General features: G+C 44.0%; 1 protein-coding gene and 1 long non-coding RNA gene across 2 annotated transcripts in view; one reads left to right on the plus strand and one right to left on the minus strand.

Moving 5' to 3' along the window:
• GNAQ (G protein subunit alpha q) overlaps window positions 1-25,026 on the plus strand; it is a 307,753-nt gene that overhangs the window by 34,897 nt on the left and 247,830 nt on the right. The gene's annotated exons all lie outside the window — the stretch shown is intronic.
• On the minus strand, window positions 12,481-13,926 carry LOC132025164 (uncharacterized). Its single transcript, XR_009406444.1, has 2 exons — window positions 13,117-13,926; window positions 12,481-12,727 (listed from the first exon to the last, which is right to left on the minus strand). It is a non-coding gene; the product is annotated as an uncharacterized LOC132025164 (long non-coding RNA).

Consider the following 25,026-nt stretch of genomic DNA (forward strand, 5'->3'; position numbering starts at 1 on the left):
GAGGACAGTGATAGGAAAAAGTGAGAAGGATAAAAGTGATAGGAAAAAAGTAGATTAAGAGGGAAGGGAATTCTGAAAGGAGCAAAGAAGTTAACAGGTAGGTCGGTGAAGACAGAAAATTGAAGAGTTGATTCTTACGGTGATCTTATCTCCTGCCGTGGGTTACTGTGCTGGTCCCCATCAAGAACTGTAGTATATTGAAAGTTGAATGTGTCTGGCTTTAGGCCTTTCCTGGTATCTGAGGCCATTTCCATTCCACAGTGGTTTCTAACCTTTAATAAGTTCTTTCTGCTATGGTGAGAAATATCACTGATAGAAACATGGAAACAGATCAACTTTTGGTGTATATTTCTTGAAGTGATTGATGTAGTCCGGTGAGCCCTGTAAGTCACCGGAGTGTCCCAGTGCCATCTACAAGCACCTGCGTTGCTGTGAAAGTTTCCCTGAGTGAGCCAGGGCTGTTCAGCTGTAGGTGGTGAACAGTCGTATGTCAACTATAAATGGCAAATATTCTCAAACTAGTGGAGAAGCGGCACTGTTGCCAAAATTTTCCGTTTCACTTTGTGCAGCTTCTACTGTGGAGACCTGAAATAGTTTCTGTAGTTTGGGTATCTACGTAGCCTTGAAATCTGAAGTTAATAGTACTCTCTGTTAAATACGTTTTGAAGGAAGTTCATTTGGCATTGAGATAACTGACTCCAGTAGCGATTCGCTTTTGTACATATAAAAAAGGTCAACATGGAGGTATGCGAGGAATGCATTCTTAGGTCATGTGTGTCTAAGAAAGCAAGCAAATAAACATCTTCTCTTTGTGTGCTGAAAGGGAGGGAGTGCTGTTTATTGGCATATCATAACTACACTCAACTTTTGTGAATCCATTTTGCAGGAAGGCTGTCATCTGGTACAGTAGCTAGACAGAAGTTTTGGATGCCAACACCTTTTTATACTTTAGTTGCTGTCTCCAAGGACAGAACTTCGGATAACGTTACATTTACACACATTTATGCTGGTGTGTATGCACGCACGCATACACCCCACAAGATTCTTCAGACACTAATGGCAAAGTATGAAAAGCCTAATGCCTTTGGGAAGGACTCAGGAAAAAGCTCAAAAGAAACTGGTTTTCCACGGAAATTCTGTAAGCCCCCGAGGCACTGAATACCTACAGAATGAAAGCCCAACTCAGAGGTTGTCGGAAATCTTTCCAGCCTTCTAGTTATCAAAATACTGTGAACATATGTGGGCACAGAGTTTTCATTAGCTTTTATAAATAAGGATACGTGGAAATTTCCTAAAAATAAAGACACACTGTAGGAGAAACTGACACTTTATTTCAAGTCATTTCTGAGAGTTAGAAATGATTTTCGGAAGGGAATGCACATTATGTTTATGATAAACAGGAATAAGAGGGGGAAAGGCATCTCTTCATTTTTGTACAAATGTGATGTCATTTCTCAAAATAAACTTTCAGCAATAATACTGGATCAAAAGTATTAAAACAGTGTTTGACCAGGCTGTTGGTAGCAGAAACACCCGATTCTAATTGACTTCAGCAAGGAGGAAATTCTTTCATGTAACAAGCAGTGGAGAGGTAGGGAAGCCTCCAGATGTCGCGGTGGTGCAGGTGTGGGCATGGGCCTCTGGCTGGGGCTTTGGCTTCTGTGAGATTCCTCTGCCTTAGGCTCATAGCAGCTCAGCGAGGGCTTCTAGCATCCTTATCCCGATGCAGCAAAACCAGAGACAGAAAGGTCTCTTTCTTCTGGCATTTCCTTTTTGGGAGCAAGGCAGACTTTCCTAAGGTCCCTCCACCACGTAGCCACCCCTGGCGGCAGTATCCAGTCCTTTTTTGAGTCTGAGAGTCAGACCTGCCTAAAGGATCAGCCCACAGGAAGGGGAACCAGGCCTTGGACGCAGTGATGGTCCCTTTCAGGATTCACACGTGAACTGAGGACTGGGTCTCCTGCCATTCCTTGAAGCGTGTGACGGAGGGATGGGTGCCACAATAGATTTGGGGCTTTGCTAACAAGGGTTAAGGGGGAGATGGAAATGGATAATGGGTTGCCAACCAGAGGTGTCTGGCAAATGACGGAAAATGATGGAAACAGAAAATGGTGGGAAAGAATTAATTTTAAAAAACACTGTAAAACATCTCTATCAAAATGAAACCTTTGGTTTTCTAGGTTAAAATTATTATTTTTGTGAATAACTCTATTTTTGTAAAGAAAAGGGACATTCTGCCGAAAAATAAGAATTTATTTTTAAAAAATTTCCTGAATAGGGGCACTTGGGTGGCTCAGTAGGTTAAAGCCTCTGCCTTCGGCTCAGGTCATGATCCCAGGGTCCTGGGATCGAGCCCCACATCAGGCTCTCTGCTCAGTAGCAAGTCTGCTTGCCTTCCTCTCTCTCTGCCTGCCTCTCTGCCTACTTGTGATCTCTGTCTGTCAAATTCATAATAAATAAAAAATCTTTAAAAAAAAAATTCCTGAATAGAGCAATTACAGCCTCTAGCATAGGGTTAAGGTTGAACAACATTTTATCTTTGTCACCAAGAGTGAAGGAGTTGGAAGTCCATAGCTGATATGCATCTTCGATTGGTTTGGGACAGCAACTGGCGTGCTTCATTCTCATGAAGTAAAAGTCCTGATGAAATACGAGTATTTAGACTTGGACCAGCTTTGGAAAGAACCCCTAGTATTGTACTCAAAAGAGGGTTTGGCCGTGAGATTAGTGAGAAAGATACAATTATGTCTTCATCGAATCTTGTAGCCTGTGGATTTTTGACTAAGTGTTGAGAGTCTCTGATCCTTGTCACTAAAACGGTAATGGTACCAGCTCCTCTATTCAGTCCCTGCCTGTTCTGCCAGGCCCCATGCCCAGTAGGTAGTAAATTCCAACCCCCCCCTTTTTTTTAAGGCACCGACATACTTGGCCCATGCTCCTGTCCTCCAGGTGCAGCAGATGGGCATCGAAACCAGGTCCGTCCCATCTTGATGCCCATTTTGCAATATGTCAAGAAACATGAGTAAGTGGTGATTCTGGCCCCTGTTGATGGAAAGGTGCTGGATCCAGTCCTTGGGCAGATGAGTCGGCGCGTGCCAGTGTGCCTTTCGGTCGTCGTGCTGAACACAAGCTATAGTATTTCCAGTGTGGCCGGTATTAAAGGAAGTTCTCTTCCCTATGTCCCTCCCAGTTAATTCTTCCCAAAGCAGCCAGTTATGCTATTCAGGCAAAAGGCAGCTTGATGAATCCTCTGCTGAGAGCCATCTTGGGGCTTCTTCTTGTAGTAGAAGCTACAATTGTAGAGGACCTCCTGGTCCTCTGCCTTCTCTGTCCCTGCCTCCCTCCATTCCTTGACATGGTCTCCTTCTACTCTTCTCTTCCTTGACTCTGTTCTTCCTTCCATCCATCTTAGTGTTCTGGAACACATCAACTTCCTTTCTGTTTTTTAGGACTTTGCCTTTGAGGTATGTCCGTCCTGGACTGCTCCTCCTCCTGAAGCAGCCTGGTGTGTTCCCTCCTCTGTTGCAAGTCTCGACTTGAGTCATTACACTAGGACTCCCCCCAACCCCCAGCCACTCCCCATGGCAACTCTAACCTGTTGATACAAGTTTTTGCTATTTTACATCCTGTATATTGATTGGCCTGATGTCTGTCTCACCCCTATTAGAAGCTCTATGAGAGGTTTGGTCTGTTTGGTGTTTGGCTAGACCCATGTGCCGAGAATGGGACTCAACACAAGAGAGGTTTAGTAAGTACTGTTGGCCAGGGGAGTGAGATGACAGCCGTGGCTGTGGACCCCTGAGAGAGATTCGCAGGAGCGTGGCATTACGTTATTGTCAGACCTTCTTCCGATGCTTCTGTCAGGTGAGGGGTGTCCTGTCCTCCTCCCTCACCAAGAGTGAATCAGAGTGTCTGGTTTTGTTCCACATATTTTACTCCGACATTCCTTAAAACGTGGAACCTGGATAGAATTCTCCACTGCAAGAGAAATTTTGCAGCCTAGTTGACTTTAAGCATTTCAGAAGTCTTAAAGGTAGTCACCCAAAAGCGTCTATGTGCCAGTGACTCTGCAGACCCAGAGAAACACTCAAGATAATATTGACCCGTATGTAGTTTGCTGCTTGTCGTTGATAAGCCAAATGAAGGCAGAGCTTCGTATAGAATTAGTATTGTTTTTGCTACCCCAACAGCATGATGGCCGGTAAAGAACAGAAAACTAGGTCAGACTACCCCGTGTGTACATCTGGCAGGGAAGGAGAACAGGTGATTCTTCCATTCTGGACCAGACAAAGATGCATATTGCAGTGGTGGTAACCAGCTTTGAGGGATTAGACCTTTGCACCTTTGGGATCTTGAGGAGTTTCCATCACTTAATAAATATTTCTGGGGCATCTGGCTGGCTCAGACAGTAGAGCATGCAACTCTTGATCTTGGGGCTATAAGTTCGAGCCCCACCTTGGGTTTTCTTAAAAAAACTAAAATCTTTTAAATTAAAGAAATTTTTAGAAGATTTTCTTTGTTTATTTGACAGAGAGAGATATGAGAGAGGGAACACAAGCAGGGGCAGATGGAGAGGGAGAAGCAGGGTTCTTGCTGAGCACGGAGCCTGATCCCAGGACGCTGGGATCACAACCCAAGCCCAAGGCAGATGCTTAATGGCTGAGCCACCCAGGTGCCCCTAAATTTAATATTTAATTTAAAAATTAAATCTTTAGGGGGCCTGGGTGGCTCAGTGGGTTATAGCCTCTGCCTTCGGCTCCGGTCATGATCCCAGGGTCGGGGATCTACCTACTTGTGATCTCTGTCTGTCAGATAAATAAATAAAGTCTTTAAAAAAAATTAAATCTTTTTTTAAAAGATTTTATTTATTCATTTGACAGAGAGAGATCACAAGTAGGTAGAGAGTCAGGCAGAGAAAGAGAGGAGGAAGCAGGCTCCCTGCTGAGCAGAGAGCCTGACGTGGGACTTGATCCCAGGACCCTGAGATCATGACCTGAGCCGAAGGCAGCGGCTTAACCCACTGAGCCACCCAGGCGCCCCTAAAAAAAAATTAAATCTTTAAAAAAAATGTTTTTTGACCATGTGCCAGCTACTGTGTTAAGAGGTAGGAACACAGTGATAAATAACAGAGTAAGGTCCCTACCCTCATGGAGCTTCCAAGTGAGTAGGGAAAGCAGACATTTAACCAGGACCCACATAAATAAATAGAAACCCATGATCAAAACTCTGGGCGGGGGCTGTGGGGGAATAAAAAAGAAAAAAAAAAATAGGCAGTGTTGACAAGGGAGTCACGGTGGGAGGGGCCAGGGCAGATGTCTTCTAGAAACTCAAACTTAACCTTTGAGGAGGTATGAGAGTCCTGCTACAGAGCCGGTTTCTGTAGTATTCCTATTAATAGCCACAGCGATCCTCAGAGGTCACGGCCAGATCTCTGTCACAGGGGACACAATATTGGGAAGTTCCTTAAGATTCAGAGGTTCTAGGAAGAGAATGGCAGTTGATATCAGGCTAACCGGGTTGCTCAGAGGGACAGGGTTCTGTTGCGGGGAGTGTGTATGTGTGCAAACAGCACGTATGGCCAGGATATCTGGACCGCAGCTCTGTAGCGGGGGAGGGGTGGCGGCGGCTGCAATGCACCGGGCCTTAGAGGAAGCCCGCACTGATGGGACAGGCCTCGCGCTAGGGGAATCTGGGAGGGAGCGGCAGCAGTAGGGCTGGATTCTGCTGCTTGGGTTAGGGTGTCTTGGGGTTTCCAACCGTGAGGCTGTATAAAGTCACACCGTTCTGGGGGAAGAAACAAAAATAGGAGAAGAGACTTCATGCTGAATCAAGAAGATCAATGTTGGTTTAAGCTTGGATTGAAAGATGCTGGTTTTTAAAGACTCTGCTTGCTCTCCTCGGGCCATGCCCGAGTTGCTTCCAGGGCTGTAAAGGTTAACCCTGTACCTGTGAGCGGTGTGTGGAATTCAAAGTGGCAGACAGCTGTTCTTTACGTGTGGAGTATGGGTTTTCGGCAAAAATGACTGCTCGTAAGTAATTCCTTTGGCTTCTTCCAAAGAAGAATTGAAGGGCTATGGGTTTCCATCGGAGGGAGAATCAACCCAAGCCAAACCTCCATGGATTCTTTTGAAAACCATTTTGGAGCAAGTGGTGTCTGCCTGGGCCATGGAATTGCCATTTCTCTGCCCTGGTGTGTTGGGACCCGCACGTGGTGGCCCATTTAATTTTGGAAGTCTCCGCCGTCTCCCCTCAGATCTTCGGTGCCTGTGTACGCACCTGAGGATTGTGCCACTGCGACCTTGGAAACTTGGTCCCTTTGCGGACTTCAGTAGTCCCATCAGGGAGTTTTTCTTCCCTGGCTCTGCTCAAAATACGGAAGGAACCCCTGCATCAGAGCACCTGTGTCAGAATCTGCTGCGAGGCTTCTGCTAAACCTGCAGGTTCCTGGGAGGGCCCCTGCCTGGAAAACTCGAGGATCCAGATGGAAATGAGCATGGTGGCTCCGTGCCTGCGGGTCCTTGGGACGACCTAAATATCATGACTTCACCCCACGCGTTGGCCTGTTATTGTGATTTCTGTGATGGCAGAGAGCAACAGAAGCTTCCAGAAACCCTCTTCAGGGCTCTGGCCTATACTTACCTGAAAGGTTACTCATAGCTGCCTTTTTCCTTTTTTCCCCCCAGTTTTGCCCAATTTCTTTTCCAGAATAGACTGGCAATTTACCTGTCTATTCTCCATGGGCCAGCTCATAGGGATGTGATGTTATGTGATGGGGATTTTTTTTTCAGGATGATTAGAAAAAGATATTTTAGGACAGGGCATAGTAATTTGTGAACGAGTTCTAAATAAAATGAAGTTATTCTTTCAGGAATCGTCTGTTTCTCCAGAACTGGGCTGAGGATGTCATGAGGTCTGTAAGGCACCTCACGGTAACCACAGTCATCCCGAAAGCTCACCTGAGATTCAGCAACTTCCTGTCAGCACCCTCCTTGGCTGCCCGACCACTTGGTCCAGCTGCTGTTCCTCCATTTGCGTATCAGAGAGTGATTTAGGATGACTTGTGAGGGGAGGGAAATAGCCCTTAGATAAAGGGATAGAAGTTCAGTCTTTGTTTTCTGTGTCCCCTGGTGCTGAGCACAATGACCAACGCGCAGCGGGTTCCAGTCAAGCCTGCTGTTCCCTGTGTTAGGTTCAGGCTGTTAGTTCCCAGGGAACAATCTCCCTAAGACAGTGGGGCAGAGCGAATGGTCATTTGAGTCACCAAAGCCTTCTACTGAGGATACCAAAGCCAAGACCAGACATGCCAGTCAGATGCTGATTTTATATGTCTAGGTCACTCGTATATTTGCTGGGTTTCCATGAAGTGTGAGAAAATGATCACGGACCAACCGTTCCTAAATCCGCCAAACAGTGAACCACAGGCAGGAGAGCCTTGAGAGAAGCTAAGGGCATAGCTATCAGCTGTGAGGAGGGAGGCAACCAGCTCTTTGAAGAGGCCCAAGGCCACACGAGTGTCCCAGGAGCCACAGGAGAAGGGAGAGGAAGGCATGAGGAGGAGTCCCCAGGCAGGCTGAGAACTTCTAGAAAGGCGGTGGAGATGCCCTGAGGCTCCCCACAGAGGAACCTGGATGTGAGCAAGCAGAGCCGCACCTGCCCATTCCCTTAGATTTCTCGCAGCTCCTTGAACTGGCTACTCGGTAAGTAGGCCTTTTATAGAAGAACCTTAAAAAAAAACCCAAAACAACGATGCAGTTGCTTTCTGTGGAAGTATGACGCTGATGTTCGGCTCTCTATAAATATATACTAAGTAAGTGTTACTACCGTATGCGAGTTCATGCCATTACATAGAATTGGCTGCTGAGGTAAAAACAAATTGCCCATCCCTCTGTAGGAAGTGCTGGTACGGTTTCTTGGGTGTTTCATCTCACAGTATGGCAGAGGGCAGGGAGTTCAAGTATTTGAAGAATTCAGGCATCAGTACTAATTAGAGGCCCAGCTACCGATTTCCTTGACGATGCTTCTAAAGACATTTATCTTGTTAGCATTTTTTATTGGTTTTGGCTTTTGGTTTTTCACTTCTTATCTTTATTTATTTATTTTTAAAAAAGATTTTATTTATCTGAGAGGAAGAACACCAGTGTGGGGGCGGGGGAGGGACAAGCAGACTCCCCGCTGAGTGTGGAGCCTGGATGCGGGGCTCTGTCCTGGGACCCTGAGATCATGACCTGAGCCGTAGGCAGATGTTCAACCCTCTGAGCCTCCCAGTGCCCCTTGGCTTTTGGTTTGTTAGATACAGAATCAAACACTTGGTCCCGGGGAAGGATTCTTGAATGAAAATGCATTTTTCACTGCTGTGCAATGAATATTTGATGGCTTTCTTTTTTTTTTTTTTTCCCGGCCTTGAAACACTAAGGTGCGGTAAATACCTCTGAAAAGGCTTTTCAGTAAGTTCACATTACTTGTCAGAAAAGGTTGATGTTTGTCTCACATCAGTTAAAAGGCATGGCTGTAGTCTTCCTTCCCCTAAATTGGAGGTATTGGTTTCTTACATTCAGTCAACCCAACGGAAAGGTGTAGAGTTTTCATATGAAAAATTCCTGTGAGGTTTCAATAGCTCATAATGCTGTTCCCCTAACTGATCGATCTTTAACCTGTTCACTTCTTAAGTAAGTTTCACTTTTTTTTTTTTCCATTTTGCCAACATCAGCAGTTAAATGGTGTCCCCCCACTTTTTCCTTAAATAGTGTGTCAGAAGTAGAATTTAAACCCAGGCCTCCTTATGAAGACCAGAATCATTTCCTTGTCATAAAACTCTTTCTGAGAATAGTGATAATGCTTTGCTAAAAGTGTTCCGGAGCAAAGACTTTCCAGAAGCATGCAGACACGATGAGTGTGTGAGACGGAACCAGTTGCGGTAGCCACACTTGGCAGAGGTCATGTGACCTTTCAGTGCCAGGAGGTCATGTGACCTTTCAGTGCCAGGAGTGAACAGCAGGTTTGTGAGTTGTCGGCCTGGGGTGGTTTGGGTGTGACCCAGCCTCTGGGGAAGAACCTGAATCAAATCCTGAGAGACTTCTCTACCTCAGGAGGCTAAACACAGAAGCCAACACTCTCCTCAGACCCATCGAGTCAGTTAATTGTTAGATTTATAATTCCATAATTGATACCCGCTCTTATGGGTGGTTAGGCAGCTAACTAGCCATATGGAAGTGATGTGGAGTTATAATCAAGGTAGAATTGAACAGCAGAGTAGAAACTCAGCAGCGTTTTTGGCTTCTGTGCTATGGGAAAAAGGGATCTGGACCGGGGATGAATACTTGGCTAATTCGTTCTTGAGAAGGGCCTAATGGCTTCTCCTTAAGAATAGGGAGGCAAGAAATAAGCAGGAAATATGAGAGAAATGAGATTTAAGATGAGATTGGCAAAAAGGATGAGTACTTTAAAACCATAACAGCCCCCTGGACTTCACTTGGCTGTACAACAGAACAAATAGCTGGGAGTGGACGACCAGCCATGAGTTTACCGGATTCATAGTGAATGTGATTTTTGTGCCTCTGCTTTTATACCTGCCTCAGTCTGCTTTGGGGTGCTGTAGCGATCCCTCCCGCCTGCCATCAAGGCTCCCGGGCTGTGCCTTTTTGCCAGATAGGATTTTGCCAATTGCCTCCTGCAAAGGAAATGTTCAAAAGGTGTATGTTGCAGTGAATTTCCGAAGTAATTGAAAATATCACCTTCATAAACAAAAGGGCTCGTTTTATTTTCTTTCTCCCTTCCCTTCTTTTGATGATTAAAAGTAAGAACACTGAAAGCACTCCCCATTGTTTTCACTGTCTTGACCAAATAAAAGAATACTGTTAGATGGCACAGTATTGGCAGTGAGAGGAAATACAAAGCAGGTTTAACATGAACCTTATGGAGGTTCAGTGGAAGGAACAGTGGAAGACCACTAAAACGATGCGAGAAAAGGCTTACTAATAATGTTACGTACTGGTGTAATTAAATAAATATGGAAAATTTTCATGCATTTAGATGGTGGTCTAGATCCTAACACTTCACCACTCACTTTCAAATAGAAGCTATTTTTGTAAGCACGTAGGAGTCCAGTAATATCATTTTGGCTAGAAATCATTTTAAGTTTACATCACTGATGCGGATGGATTAAGCAGATGCAAGGAAATTAAAGAAGAGAATGTTTAGATTTCAGAGAGTGAATTCTTTGTAACGTGAGACGTGGAGCTTGGAATATTGCCACAGTTTGGGGGAAGACGTTTTAGTGACACCATGTTTTCTCTCCATGATTCTTAAACCCACACACACGTATGTATACATACACATGTACACACACACAAACTCACAACATGTGGGAATAGTCATTGTCCAGAATTCTAGAATTCACAATTTTGTAACCAGCTTATAGAGTGATTCATACAACATCTTTTTCTATTTCTTTTTTTTTTTTAATCATACACTTGAGTAAATTGTGAATTAAGGATTTTTTTTTTCTTTTCAACTAGTAAAGTGGTATCTCTTGGAATGACATCTTAATTGCCCATGGTAAGGTATATCTTCCCGGTCAAAATGTCTTATTATATCCTGGGGCGCCTGGGTGTCTCTGTGAGTTAAGCTGCTGCCTTCAGCTCAGGTCGTGATCCCAGGGGCTCCCTGCTCAGTGGGGAGTCTGCTTTCCCTCTCCCTTTGCCCCTCCCCCCGTGTTCTCTCTCCCTTTTTCTCTCTCAAATAAATAAAGTCTCTCTAAAAAAAATCTTACTCTATCTTAATATAAGGTAAAGTTCAGAACTATAATTAAAGAAGGGACTTACAATTTTTTTTCCAGTGGGTCTAATTATAAAAGGATTTTGTAGTAGCATTACCCATGACCAAATTTGTGGCTAGCATTATATGCCTTGTCTTTATTTTGTACGTTTCTTTTCATTTTATGATTAGATTCTTTTTTCTTTTTTTTTTTAAGCATTTTATTTATTTGACTGAGAGAGCAGAAGCAGGGGGAACAGCAGAGGGAGAGGGAGAAGCAGGCTTCCTGCTGAGCAGGGAGCCTGATGTGGGGCTCAGTCTCAGGACTTTGGGGTCATGACTGGAGCCAAAGGCTGCCGCTTACCCGACTGAGCCACCCAGGAGCCCCGAGATCCTTAATAATCCTTGCCCGCCATTCCCCTCTGCTGTTCTAGGACCTAGAGAAATACAGCGTGACACGTGGTCTTCACTTACTGTAGTTCATCAGAGAGGAGCTCGACCCTGGACGTGTAGGATCTAGTGTTACCAGCACTGATTTATAAGCACCAGGACTGTGTTAGGGTGACTGTCTTATTTTGTCCTCACGGTACCCCTGTGTGAAAGAGCTGGTATTTTGCCTGCTCGCAGATCAGGAAACAGGTTCACAGAGCCTTGGTGTGTCTTCCAAGGCACACAGTCAGACTGCAAGGGAAGGAGCTTCCCCTTACCCAGGATTTAAACTCAGCTTCCTCTTATCCCCAAACCGGGGCCCTTTGGACTGTGCTACATCGCTTTTCCTGTAACTTCGCCTATTTCAGAAATTAATTTATCTCCCGGAACAAGCAATTTTCTCTCTGCTAGGTGTTATGACCTATTTTCTGTTTCATAACATTGCCAAGGACATAATTTAAGACTCTGTACGTTTTTATTTATTTATTTAAAAGATTTTATTTCTCTATTGGAGAGAGAGCAGGAGAGCAGGAGTTGGGGAGCGGCGTGGAGGGAGGGGGAGAAGCAAACTCCCTGCTGAGCGGGGGGGCACCGAACCCTAACTTCAGCTCTAACCCTGATAATCAAGGGATCAGGGCCTGAGCCAAAGCCACACACTTAACGGACTGGGCCACCCAGGCGCCCATAGGCTGTGTACGTTTTTTAATTGTCAACACGTCACTCTTTTGTTTGTTATTACTGTTTATTTGCTCAAAAATCAGGTAGTTAAGAAGCTAAGTCACTCAGCCAGCCTACATACAGGAAAAAAAAAAGAAAAAGTAGCCCTGCCTAGGGAGTCATCTCCTCCACCGGGAACCAGCCCCTCCCTTGGGCATTTGCCTTGGAGCATCTGGGCCTCAGGGGTGCTTGTTCTTGGCTTAATTGTTTAGCTCAGTAACTGTTCCCTGGGCTTTTGCAGTTGTGCACTTCTTTATTAGAAAGGGATGAATGTTGGATTGTATTGAGGCTGTATGAATGTAGTTTTGATTTAAAAAAAAAAAAACAAACCACACATGGGCTCAGACATCAACCAGGACAGGTGGATAATCAAAGAATCATTTCCTTTTTTTTAAATGCAAAAATAAAAGCCATCTAAGTTGCGGTATCATATAATTTTGAGTGTTTTGTGCAGTGTAAGAAAAGAGAACCATTTGACCTTGAGGTGTAGCTAGGTTCACTGACATAGGATTGTATTTACTTCTCCAGGAACTGAGACGTGCTGTTGGTCCTGCAGGAAGTAATGTTTGCGTAGTCAGAATGTTGTAAATGTAGCTGCATAGTTTATTGGTTAATCTCCACCCAAGACAAGACATAACTACAGGGGAAAAAAAAAAAAAACCAAACAAACCAACCAAGGCTTAGAAACCTCCCCAATTTGGGAAGAGGGAAAGAGCAGACAGAAGTCCACAGCTAGGCGGCAGGAGGGAAAGAGAGGCCGTGGAGGGACACGTTGGGATTCTGATTTCCTTCTCCTCCAGGGTGGGATGTCAAGATGCACTGTGTAAGGCTGTTGAAACAAGAAACAGAGCTAACCAATTGAAGAGCTAAAAATAGCATAATCAAGAAAACTAGGGAAGAATTAGAGGTGAAGGAAGTGTGAATGAGTTAGATATGAGGGAGGCAGGCAGCCAGTCAATAGATTCTGTCTAAGGTTGACAAATCAAGAAGAGATACAAGCCTATTACGTGGTTAGGCTGATAACCACCAGGACTGTAAAAACAGTAATAATGGAAAAGAGTGGGAGTGGGGACTGTGGGCTCAGGGACACTTCCTTACCACTTATTATCACCTGGTTCTGTTTGGAAAAAATTAATTGCATATGCATCACTTTTAAGGTAATTTGAGAAAAAAAAAAAAAAGATTATAACAGTTGTGGATGCCCAGTCCCAAGAATACCTTTCCACATAGACTCTTCTGTCGCTGCTGTTGCCAGGCCACCAGGGACTGCTGTTGCTAGCGGCAGTGGGCTCGAGTTCCCCCAAGAATCTGGACGGTGGGAGGTTGGGGTGGGTGGTAAACAGCGTACACCCACCGTCTCCCTCAGGTCTTCAGCTGGTTTCATGTTTGGATCCTGATCAGTATGTGGCAGAAAACGACCACCTTCCCCAAACGTGCGAAGGAAGAGGCTCCTGCAGCTCTGTAGACCCTCCCTCCCAAGAAAGCTTAGCAGCCCTCCTCATGAACACCCGGCCGCCTCCGGTGGGATGCTGTGGCCGTCTGCAGCAGAGAGGCCTGCTCTGCCTTTGTTTTCTCCGGTCCGAGGAGTGGCTGAGCGTCAGGGCACCGACTTCCTTCCAGGAACTTCCTGCGAGGGGAAATTTCGGCTTTTCTGCATGAACACTCCAAACGCCTGTGGGCCGAACAATGGCCACAGCAGTTGTTTTCCAAGGCACTTGGTCTTGTTTTGACCTTGAGAAGTGTGGTTTGTTGTGTTCATGGCGCCTCCAGGTGGGCAGTCAAGGAAGGGCCTTGTGGGGCTGGGGGGTAGGAGCTCCCGGAGAACCATGAAGACTTACTTGCTTCTGCCATTTTCGCTTTTAGCCCTGGGCTGTGTGGTCCCGGGACAGCCATTCAGGACCAGGTTTTGGGTGGGGAGTGGAGTCCAGGCTGCGACTGGGGAAGGAACTTTCTTGGGAGGTCCTGCCAGTAGCTCAAGGATGCGCCCGGGCTTAGGACTTTGTTTGAATAGATGCCTCTATCCAGTGTGTCCCTCTTTGCCTCTCTCCAGCCAAGTTTCTAAGTAATCCCATCTTTTGAGAAACAGGAACTCCAAGGGGCCTGTTCTGAGGTTCCTCCAGCGGCTGGAAACCCTTGTCTACTAATCGCACCTGCACATTTCCCTTTTGGGAGTGGAGCTGCTGTTGATTTAGGCTCTGGGGCGCTAAGCCCGCTGCCACCAAGATTGAAGTGGGTGGTTTTAAATGAGTGGCACCGTCTGGGTGGAGACTTTGGCAAACTAAAATCTCGTGGCTCATTGAAGTTGTTGTTCAGCTTTGAATGTTGCCATGTATGGAGAGCAGGCGTAGGGGTTGACACAGCTTCCCATTTTTCAAGAAAAACAAGGAGTCTGGGTTTATGAGTGAAATCTCTTGTATTTTAAATGTTGCCAACTAATTAAAAAATTTTAAGACTATTGCCTAGACTTTGAAAACAATTTTTATTGGGTGGGTAAAGTCTGAGAACTGCCAGTTCTTTCCTCTGGTTAGGACTCTAACCCTTGCCTCTCGAATATTCTTCTGCCTTGATTGTTGAAAATGAGCCGAACGTCTACTGGGCACTTCGTTTATAGTCTGTCTTGTCCCCACAGCATTTTAAAGATGCTCTTGTTTATATACGATAATGTAAGTTAGAAGTAGGTGAACACGGCAAAACCATCATAAGTTGAAACGTGGAACCAGAATGAAATTGTATGTATGCATCTCTGAGCGCGTTAGGGGATCTCACGTGGGGCCTGGAACTTCCTAGCAGCTCGCTCAACACGGAAGCCAGGAGCCTTATCACCTGGACAGTTTGTGATGTCCTTTAAACAAACTATGTAACAGAGGTTGATGCCAAGATCAGAGGCTACTTCCTGAACGGTCTTCAAAGGAACACAGTGAATCACAAGAGGCAAGGCCCTCATGGCAGCGTGGGTTTTGTAGGATTTGTTCTTTTCTCTTGTCCTGGATTAAAAGGCTGATGCCATGTACCCTAACGTGTAGTTTGGGAAGTGAGAGAAGGAGGACGGCTGAGCGGCAGGTAGAAGTCTCCTGGGGGTCTACTCGCAGCGGGTGGGGAGTGGGATGGCCAGAGAAGATGGGACACTTTGGGAGATAAGGAGGTAAGAGTTCATCTCTGGAAGCAGAGGGCTGGGCTTACATCCTAGTCCCATCCCTTACGAGTGGTAGAACCGGGGTTAAGTTACTTTATTTTCCTAAACCTCAGTTTTCCCATCTGTGACATGGGCATGATTATGAGATAGGCTCACTTTCCTAAGGCGCCGTGTGGCTTAACTGATTTAGTTCAAAGGAAGCTCTCATTGCAGTACCTGGTATCTAATCGGCGTTCCTAGATTTGATGAATTAGCAGCAGGGACTTAATTGTCAAAATGATTGTGTGCCTGTCTGAGATTTATTCACATGACTTAAAATGTTTTTGTTTCCGATAATAAAATATTTTATTCCACTTAATTCCTGGTCACCAAAAATAGGTCGAGTACCTATGTACAGAGTGTTTTTTGCAAGGTTCAGGGGGATGGCCCCTGGTCTCAAGGGACTTGTATTTTGGTTAACAAGATAAATATGCAGGAAGAGTACAAGTCAGGATGGATCAAGGGGTCATTCCAGCACGGCTGTGGCCGTTCGGAGACGGCTTGGCACAGTGGTCTGATAGCAGGATAAGGTTTCACAGGCTGATGGTCGACTTAAGTATTTTCAGGTTAGATTTCTGTAGTTTGAATCATTCCAAACACCGAACAAGAATATTTCCAGCCATGTAACAAAGTACAGTGGGGATTTACCTCTGTATTTTTATATGAATCATTACAGGAGAGAGTGCACCGGCAGCAATTAGCCATGCTTGGCAATTTGTATTAATTAAATGTTATCATGGGTAATTTAGGCTGGGTTGTCATATGCATATTTTATGTTACAGAGAGCACTCTTAACTGCTGGTCTTGGGGTCCACAGGGAGATGGAGATCTGTGTGACAGGCAGGGCTAGGCACCCCTGACAGGAAATGCAAGCCTGGAGCCAGAACTTAGGACCCCCGCTCTACCCTTAGCGGCCCCCGTGGCCCGGGGGAAGTTAGGTGGCCTGGCTGTACCTCTGTTTTATCATCAGTGAACGGGGGTATGATTGTAGTCTTGTCTGCTACATGAGGCTTGCTGTAAAGATGACAGGACTCAGTATCTTTGAAGTCCTTAGAACAGTGTCTGGCAAAGAGCGAGCACGGCATGTGTTAGTTATTATCATCCGTCCCTCTTGGAACAATCAATATTTAATTTTTCAAGACTGCTGTCTGGTCAGGCTCGGGCATGCGGCCTGTAGTTTCAGAAGGGAACACAGCTGACTGTGCACAAGGGGATGGAAGCTCATAGCTCTCTGGCACTCTGGACCTCATTAGCTTCACGACTGTGGAAACACGGGGTGGGGTTGGGGGTGGTTTGCAGTGGGCGGGGCGTGGGGTGGCTCCTGTTTCAGACCCAGAAGTTGGAAGCAAGGCTCCCGCCTCAGCCATGGGCCACTCGCTCTGTAACACGTGGCGAGTTCATCAGGCCCCCAGAGCCCCTTATCTATGTCTGTAAAAGATGCCTAACTTTTCTCTCCTTCGTGGGTTGAATTTTCATCTGCTCACAATGCACTGGGAGCAGGTAATGGTCGAGAAATAGGGCGGGCAGTGGGTTAGAGTCTTAGAGCGCTATGAGAAAGGAAAGGGGTTGTGAATGTCACTAGTAAATATGATCGGTTTGATTTTGGGTTTTCATAGGAATTCACATATGTAGAATTCATCTTTTGACATCATTAAATTTTACCGTATCACCCTACAGTAGGCAGTAAACGCTTTCATTGATGGCTCAGCTTCTGTGTTCTCCACGTTCCCCTCTTTCCCATCAGCGAAGTGACTTGAGTCTCAGGGTGTGTGCTCTTGAACCCTTCCGAACGAAGGTTCTTCCTGCCGGGAGCCAGCTCTCACGCCCATCAGTGCAGCTGCCCTACACATCTGGCTTCTGAGGCCTCCTTCCGGGGGCTTGCTCAGTCGCGAGAGGCTGTAGAGAGACAGACACATACATTGGCCACGGATAAGAATCCACGCCGGCCCCTGGTGTGGCACACACAGACCAGGGCGGGCGATCTTGGCGCGGGGCCAGGCTCTCAGCCCACATGAGTCTCAAAATGCGTGCATGATATCATGACTTCTCTCTTGGAGCGGTTCGTTTTCATTTTCCTTAAAGGAAAATTCTTGGCCATTCTCACACAATTACTCTTGAAATGAAATTTATAATTATTTTGTCAACTTCTTAAAAAAAACAGCCCGATGGTGTTTTGAATGTGATCGCACTAAATATATAGAGTAATTTGGGAGAAATGTACACCGTCACAGCCCAGGAACACGGTAGGCTTCCCCTCCTCTGCTTTCTCAAACACCTTCCCTTCCTTCCTCCCTCTCTTTCTTACCTCAGTAAGTGAAATTTTGTACATTTATTTATATAGGTCCTACACTTTTCCTGTGTTTATTTCTAGATATTTGATATTTTGTTTCTGATTGCAATAATGAACAGACTGTTCTTAAATTATATCCTGTAACTGGTGTTTGCTGATTATAGAAGAACTGTTGATTTTTGTACGTTTATAAGTGGGCTTAAAAGCTCGTTTACTGAATTGCCGAAAAATGAGAACTGATGTCGCCTGCATTTGTTCTGTTCACGAGCACAGGACAAAAATGTCTGAGGCACATCGATTTTTTATACTCTGTCAGCCTGGGTCTCTCTGTTCATCTGCTGTGGCATCCCTGGACCGACCTCAGGATTTACCACAGTATGCACTTGGTAAACATGTGTGGAATATTTCATTTTCTCAATTCAGTAATAATTTTTCAGTAGTTTGTCTTTTTTTTTTAAAAGATTGTATTTATTTATTTGACAGACAGAGTTCCCAGGTAGGCAGAGGCAGGCAGAGGGAGAGGAAGAGAAGCAGGCTCCCCGCTGAGCAGAGCCACCCAGGTGCCCCGTCTTGTCTTTTTGAGAATGGCAATTACATCATCCCCGAATCATAACAATTTTTGTCGTTTCTAGAATTTTTTTCATTCTTTTTTTTTTTTTTAAACCTTTTGTCTCCTTTCACCCAGTTCACCCAACTGCCCCCTCTGCCCCCAGCCTCCAGCAGCCACCAGGCCGTTCTCTATGTCTGTGAGCTTAGGTTTGTCGTTGTGGTTGTTTAAATTCCACACCTGGGGCCTTTGGCTGGCTGGCTGACTTCAGATCCATCCCCGTTGTTGCAAATGGCAAGATTTCATTTCTTTCTTTCTTCCTTTCTTTTTTTTTTTTAAATGGATGAATAATATTCCACTGTGTATATGTTTCTCATAATGTCTTTTTCCGTTCATCCATCGATGGACATTTGGGATGTTTCCATATCTTGGCTGTCACAGTGCTGCAGTGGATGTGGGGTGCATGTGTCTTTGCGAATTAGCATTTTTGTTTTCTTTGGATAAATACCCCGTAGTGTGAGTACTGGATCACAGGGTAGTTCCATTTTTAATTTTTGAGCAGCCTCCACACTGTTTTCCAGAGTGACTGCACTAATTCGCATTCTCACCACCAGCGCACGACGGTTCCTTTTTCTCTACATCCTCACCAACACTTGTTATTTCTTGTCTTTCTGGTCATAGCTAGGATGAACCTAGGACTTTAATTCCATTTTAATTCTCATCTTGTATTTTGGTTAGAGCTTGTAGTATGGTCGTCAGTGATATTCACCATAGTAGGTATCCTTATTTTGGTCCTGAATTTCATGGAATATGTTTAGGTGTTTTACTATTAGAATTTGAGAAAGATTTTTTTTTTATTATAGTTACTTTATTCTTGGTTTTCTAGAGTTATTTTGTTTTCAAAATATTTTGTTTTACATATGTATTGAGATGATTATTTGATTGCCCAACTTTGACTTCTGCGATAACTTATTTCTCTATATTATGCTATAGTACGGTATTCTTGAATAATTAGAATAATCCCTGTTATTCTAGTAATATATTACCAAATCTGATTTGCTATTTTTTTCTCATGATTTCATGTCTGTATTCATAAACTAGATTTTCTTTTGTATTTTTTATTGTGTTAACTTGATAGATTAAAAAAAATTTCTTTTTTTTTTTTCTGTGCTGTGATAAAATAGAAGTCATGTGGGAATTGCCTGATCCTTAAAGGTTTGGTAAAACTCCCCTGTAAAATTAAGATCAGTGGCAGCCTTTTATTTCATCTATCTTTCTTTCTTTCTTTCTTATTTAATATAGTGTGTCTATTAAATAATTAAAAAAATTAGAATATAACAGATGGCCAGTAAGTAGACTAGTTACTTGAATTGCTACTCTCCAGTGTAAAGCGCTTAAAACTTTTTGGTTTATTTTCTTCTAAACCTTTTTCCTATGGGTAAGCACACACAAATATACATAAATTACATAGATTATTTTAACAAACGTTATTCTACATATTATTTTGTAGTATTTTGAATGTCTTTCTACATCAGTTAATCAGTATCATTTTCATGGTTGCATAGTATTTCTTGATGTAAATATGTATTAATTTATTTAAGCTAGTTCTCTATTAATGAATATTTAGATTGTCACCATTCTTTACTACATAAAATGTTGAGCAGTCATTCCTATATGGACATCTTTGCTTAATTATCTTTTTTTTTCCTCTCCTCATGGCAAAGTCCAACAAATGTAATTACTGATCAAGAGGTAGTGAGTATTTTTAAGTACACATTTTATCCAACTGCCTTCCTGAAATGTTCAATTTATAGTATGTGAGGGTGTCCTTTACCTTTAACTATCCCAGATAAATTTATAAAAGAAAATTACCTGACGATCGTTTAGCCTGTGGCCACAGGAGGGCCCATCTCCCTGGAATGGACGAGAAAAACCTGCAGCCTGGCAGGCATTGATAGTAACCTGGCTAATCTAATTAATTGCACTGTACTTAACAGCCTGGGGCATTCAGGGTACACATGGTACTGGCATCAAGCCAGGCCTCTGAGACTACAGGCCTGCCAGTTCCAATTTCTGTCCCTTTCACCTGCTCAAGGGCTGTGAACCAACCTTTCTTGTGTCCGCCTTGCCAATTTCCCTGCCTTGGGAATACCAGAAGAAAACCCTGAACTTCGGAGTAGCCCCTTTGTTTTTGTTTTTGATCAAAGTAAAATTTGTTAAAGAAGAAAAAAAAACTTAGGGAAGGTAAAAGTGTATAAAACACAAATGGAAATTTTCAACCCCACTTTCCAAAAACAGCGACCATTTGCAGTTTGGCATCTCCCATTCCAGGCTTTGGTTGCTTGGTGGTTTTCTCTGCAGGAGCGCAGATTGGAGGGCTTCTGACGATAGACAACCAGGAAACTAACGCGGACTGAAATGGGGTTTTGGTTACTTTGCCATATCTAATTTCATGACATTTCTCCCACTAATATGTTATTTTATACTGGGAAATATGTTTAAATAGCTTGTTCAAGGTTGTTAGATAGTAAGTGGCAGAGCTTGGATTTGGACCGAAGTCTGTGTCCGTGATGCTCATTCCTGTTCCCGAGGTCCTGTCTAAGCCCCAACTAAACACGTTCGTCATTAGCCACATGTGACCATTTAAACTTAAATGAATTAAAATGAGATACAAATTTAAAATTCAGTCCCTCGATTTCACTGTAATTCAAATGCTCAGTAGGCACATGTGAGTAGTCACTGCTAAAGAACATAGATAAAGACTAGAGAGAGAACATTTGCATCGTCGTACAAAGTTCTGTTCAACAAACATGGAATCACTGAAATCCAAGAAATCGTGAGTAGAGAGCTTTTTTTAAAGTTTTTATTTAAATTGCAGTTGACAGTGGATTGTATTTAAGTTTCAGTTGACAGTGTAGTGTTAGTTTTAGGTGTATGGTATAAAATTCCATACAGCACTCAGTGCTCATCACAGCAAGTGGCCCCCTTAGTCCCCCTCACCGGTTTCAAGCTTCCTCCCACCCACCTCCCTTCTGCTAACTGTCAGTTTGTTCTCTAGAGTTAAGAGTCTGTTTCTTGGTTTGCGCCTCTCTCTCTTTTTCCCTTTGTTTCTTTCTTGGATTCCAGACATGAGTGAAATCATATAGTTGTCTTTCTCTGACTTACTTCCCTCAGCATAATACTCCATAGCTCCATCCATGTTGTTTCAAATGGCAAGTTTTCATTCCTTTTTATGGCTGAGTAATATTCCATTGTGTATTTATACCGCATCTCTGTATCCTTTCAGTATCAACCAGGGGATGCTTGGGCTGTCTTCATAATTAGGCTATTGTAGATAATGCTGCTTTAAACATGGGGTGCATGTGCTCCTTTGAATCCCTAGGTTTGTTTTCTTTTGGTTAATACTTAGTAGTGCAATAGCTGGGTTTATGGTAGGTAGTTCTGTTTTTAACTTTTTGAGGAGTCTCCATACTGTTTTCCAGAGTGGCTTCACCAGCTTGCATTCCCATCTTGACAGTGTAAGAGTTTGCCTTTCTCCACATCCTCACCGACACCTGTTGTTTCTTGTGTTGTTGATTTTAGCCTCTCTGACAGGTGTGAGGTGATGTCTCATTGGAGTTTTGATTTGTATTTCTCCGATAATAAGTGATGTTGAGCCTATTTTCATGTGTCTATTGGCCATCTGTATGTCTTTTTTGGAAAAATATCTCTTCATGTCTTCTGCCCGTTTTTGCCTGGATTATTCATTTTTTGGCTATTGAGTTTTAGAAATTCTTTATATATTTTGGATACTAACCCTTTATTGCATATGTCATTTGCAAATATCTTCTCCCATTCTGTAGACTGCCTTTTAGTTTTGTTGATTGTTTCCTTCACTGTGCAGAACTTATCTTTCGATGAAATCCCAATAGTTTATTTTTGCTTTTGCTGCCCTTGCCTTAGGAGACATGTCTGGAAAGCAGTTGCTATGGCCAGTGTAAGAGACATCACTACCTGGGCTCTCCTTTAGGATTTTTATTGTTTCAGATCTCACATTATGTCTTTAATCCATTTTGAGTTTATTTTTCTGTGTGGTGTAAGAAAGTGATCCAGGTTCATTCTTTTGCATGTTGATGTCCAGTTTTCCCAACACTATTTGTGGAAGAGACTTTGTTTTTCCTATTGTATTTTTTTTCATTGTTTGTTGAAGATTAATTGACCATGTAGTTGTGGGTTTATTTCTGGATTTTCTCTTCTGTTCTATTGATCTGTGTGTCTGTTTTTGTGTCAGTACAATACTGTTTTGATGATTTCAGTGTTGTAAGATAGCTTGAAGCCCAGAATTGTGGTGCCTCCAGCTTTGCTTTTCTTTTTCAAAGTTGTTTTGGCTATTTGGGGTCCTTTGTGGTTCCATACAAATTGTAGGATTGTTTTCTCCAGCTCTGTGAGAAATACCACTGGTATTTTGAGAGGGATTGCATTAAATGTGTAGATAACAACTTTTTTTTTTTCTTTTAAAGTTCAATTCTACCACATTTAATAGATTCTCATGCTCTAGCTTTGGGAAGATAGCACTGAAAACCTGCTTGGACGGGGCGCCTGGGTGGCTTAGTCAGTTGAGTAACCTGACTCTTGGCTTCTGCTTAGGTCATGATCTCAGGGATGTGAGATCGAGCCCCACATTGGGTTCCACATTCAGCATGGACTCTCCTTGAAATGCTCTTTCCCCCGTCCTTCTGCCTCTCCCCCCACTTTCTTGCAAAGAAAGAAAGAACTGCAACAAACCTGGTAGGTCCAAAGTTTACAAACAAAGTATTGATCACCTGTTATGAACTCTCTGCTGGGATTGGGATACAGATGTTCGTAAGAAATAGATTCACTGTCAATTTGAATGAATCTCTGGGGGGAATATCAAAACAAGTACATACCTCTTCTTTTTCCTTTTCCCAGGAAAAAAAGTGAAGGTCATGTGGTTTTTTTCCCCCCTACTGTATGTATATAAAACCAGTAGGATGGGCAAAGATGCCCACAGCTCTAATTTTGACTGTGGTCTGCAAGTCCTGTCCTGGGGAACCCCCAGGGCTTCTCTCACTGGTCTGTGCACCCGGGCCTCTAAATAGCAGCACAGTGAATAAAACTGGGGAAGAAAGCCCGTGCTGGGGCAGACTCGAGGCAGGTTGGTAGCATCCTGGTATCTTCGTCTGCCTGCCGTTCAGTAGGTGCTCAATACATAAATGTGATGCCATCATGTATTTAAACACAGAACTGCCTCAGGGCTCCTGGACAGTGCGTAGGATTGAACTGTTGATGTGGCTAGAAAGGAAGCTGGGATGTTTTCCAGCGCTGTTGAAGCAATTGAAAAACATTTTGTCATGTGATGTTTAATGTAGTTGTAAAGCTCAGGGTATATATATTGTGTGTGTGTGCGCGTGTGTATCTTTTCTCCTTCACTGGAATGAGTATTGGACATCTCAGTAATTTATTGCCTCCGGTGGACATTTATATTTTATGACTTTTCTGTTTACAAGTTGGCCTTAATTTTATTCTACAGTATCAGGCAGAGTTAAACCAGCGTATCAGACTAATTGTATAGGGAGGCAAGATCTTGGGCAGTAAACAAGTTAATTCCTGAGTTTAAATTGGAAACTTTGATGGTTGCATTAACTCTCAGGCCAGCAGAAATTCTTAAATTGCTGCTTTAGGGCCCTGGATGGTAATTCGGGTGTGTTAAGAAATTACAGGGAATCACGGGAGTGTGAAATCATTAAGAGAGCCACAGAGTATTCCCACCTGCAGGTGGCAAGGCCAAAGGGAACATTTGGGGGGTTGAATAAAACCGATTGGCTGCTTGAGTGCCTTAGGAAGGCATTCCTATATGTCCCAGCACTTAGAAATAACCAGGCCTGGGCAGTATATGCACCCCAGGGTGAGCCTCCCAAAGTATATATACTTTAATTTCTTCAAGGAGAAGTGCTCTGCTATCATGGTCTGTCCAAAATGTTTTTACTGAGCGCAGACTCTTACAGCCTGAGATCCTGCATCACTGGAGAGAGCAATGCTGTACCCCGGCAGAGGCACTCGCTGGCGGCATCACTGCCTCCAGGCTCTGGGAGAGTGGAAGGAACTTGCCCCCGGGGAGGTGACTGCCCAGAAGAGCCCAGCACTCAGGAATGACTCCGTCAACCCCACCTCTGGTTTTCTCCCTGAGTTCTCTTTAAGAGAAGCAGCATAGTAGTGTCTCTCCTTTGGCAAACAGCATTGTGTTTCCTTTGGTTCCGGACACTTATGAAGATTAATTTGGAATGAACTGTAATTGAAGGCCAATTATATCTGATGGCTAGATCTATTAGAGCAGAGCAGTGTGTTGATTGGGGAATGGAAAGCATTTGAAATCGTGTCTGGGAAATACGGCAAATGCATCAAATGTCACTGCCTCCTTGTCTAATAGCCTCATTTAAATGACTTTTTCCTTTGTTGTTGCATTAGTTCATTCCAGACAGACTTCAGAGTCAAGACGGATGAAGCGTGGTACATGAACACTAGGCATTCCGATCCATTCGTGATCATTGGTAGAAGAAGTAGAAAGAGCTTAAAGGAAAATTTTTACTTTGGATTCTTCTGCCGAGAACAGAGGGAAAATAATTCACCTTCTTGCATTCAGTGGTTCCTTTAGCCCGTAGGGACTTGAATTTATTGGAAGCGGCCCTAAGCAAGCAAGCAACATTCTCAGTGTCTTTGTTTTCTGCCTTTCTTCAGAAAGAAAGTCTGTTCACATGTGTCACTGTACCTGGGACCCCAGCCACTTCCTGCCCCGTAGTTCCCGTGTTGTATCCTTTTTGCGGGAGGCACTTAGAGATTAAAAAAAAGGTTACTTGTCTTTACTTCAGATTTCCCATGAAGGTAAAATTGAAGAGCAGATGAGAAACAGAAGCAACCCTCCACCCCCACCCCAACACAAACTTACGCGGGTGAAAGAAAATTCCATAGGGACAGTGATAATGAGATCTGCCAGAGGGAGGATGTGGCGGCTGTTGGACTGAGCAGAGCCAGACCACAGAAGGACCCGGGGCAGGGATCTGTGTGCCCTGGGGCAGAGGCAGGGGCCAGGCAGGGAACAGGGCAGCAAGCGAGGCCCTGGAC

The sequence above is a fragment of the Mustela nigripes genome, chromosome 9, assembly GCF_022355385.1.
Source record: "Mustela nigripes isolate SB6536 chromosome 9, MUSNIG.SB6536, whole genome shotgun sequence".
Classification (NCBI taxonomy): Eukaryota; Metazoa; Chordata; class Mammalia; order Carnivora; family Mustelidae; genus Mustela; species Mustela nigripes.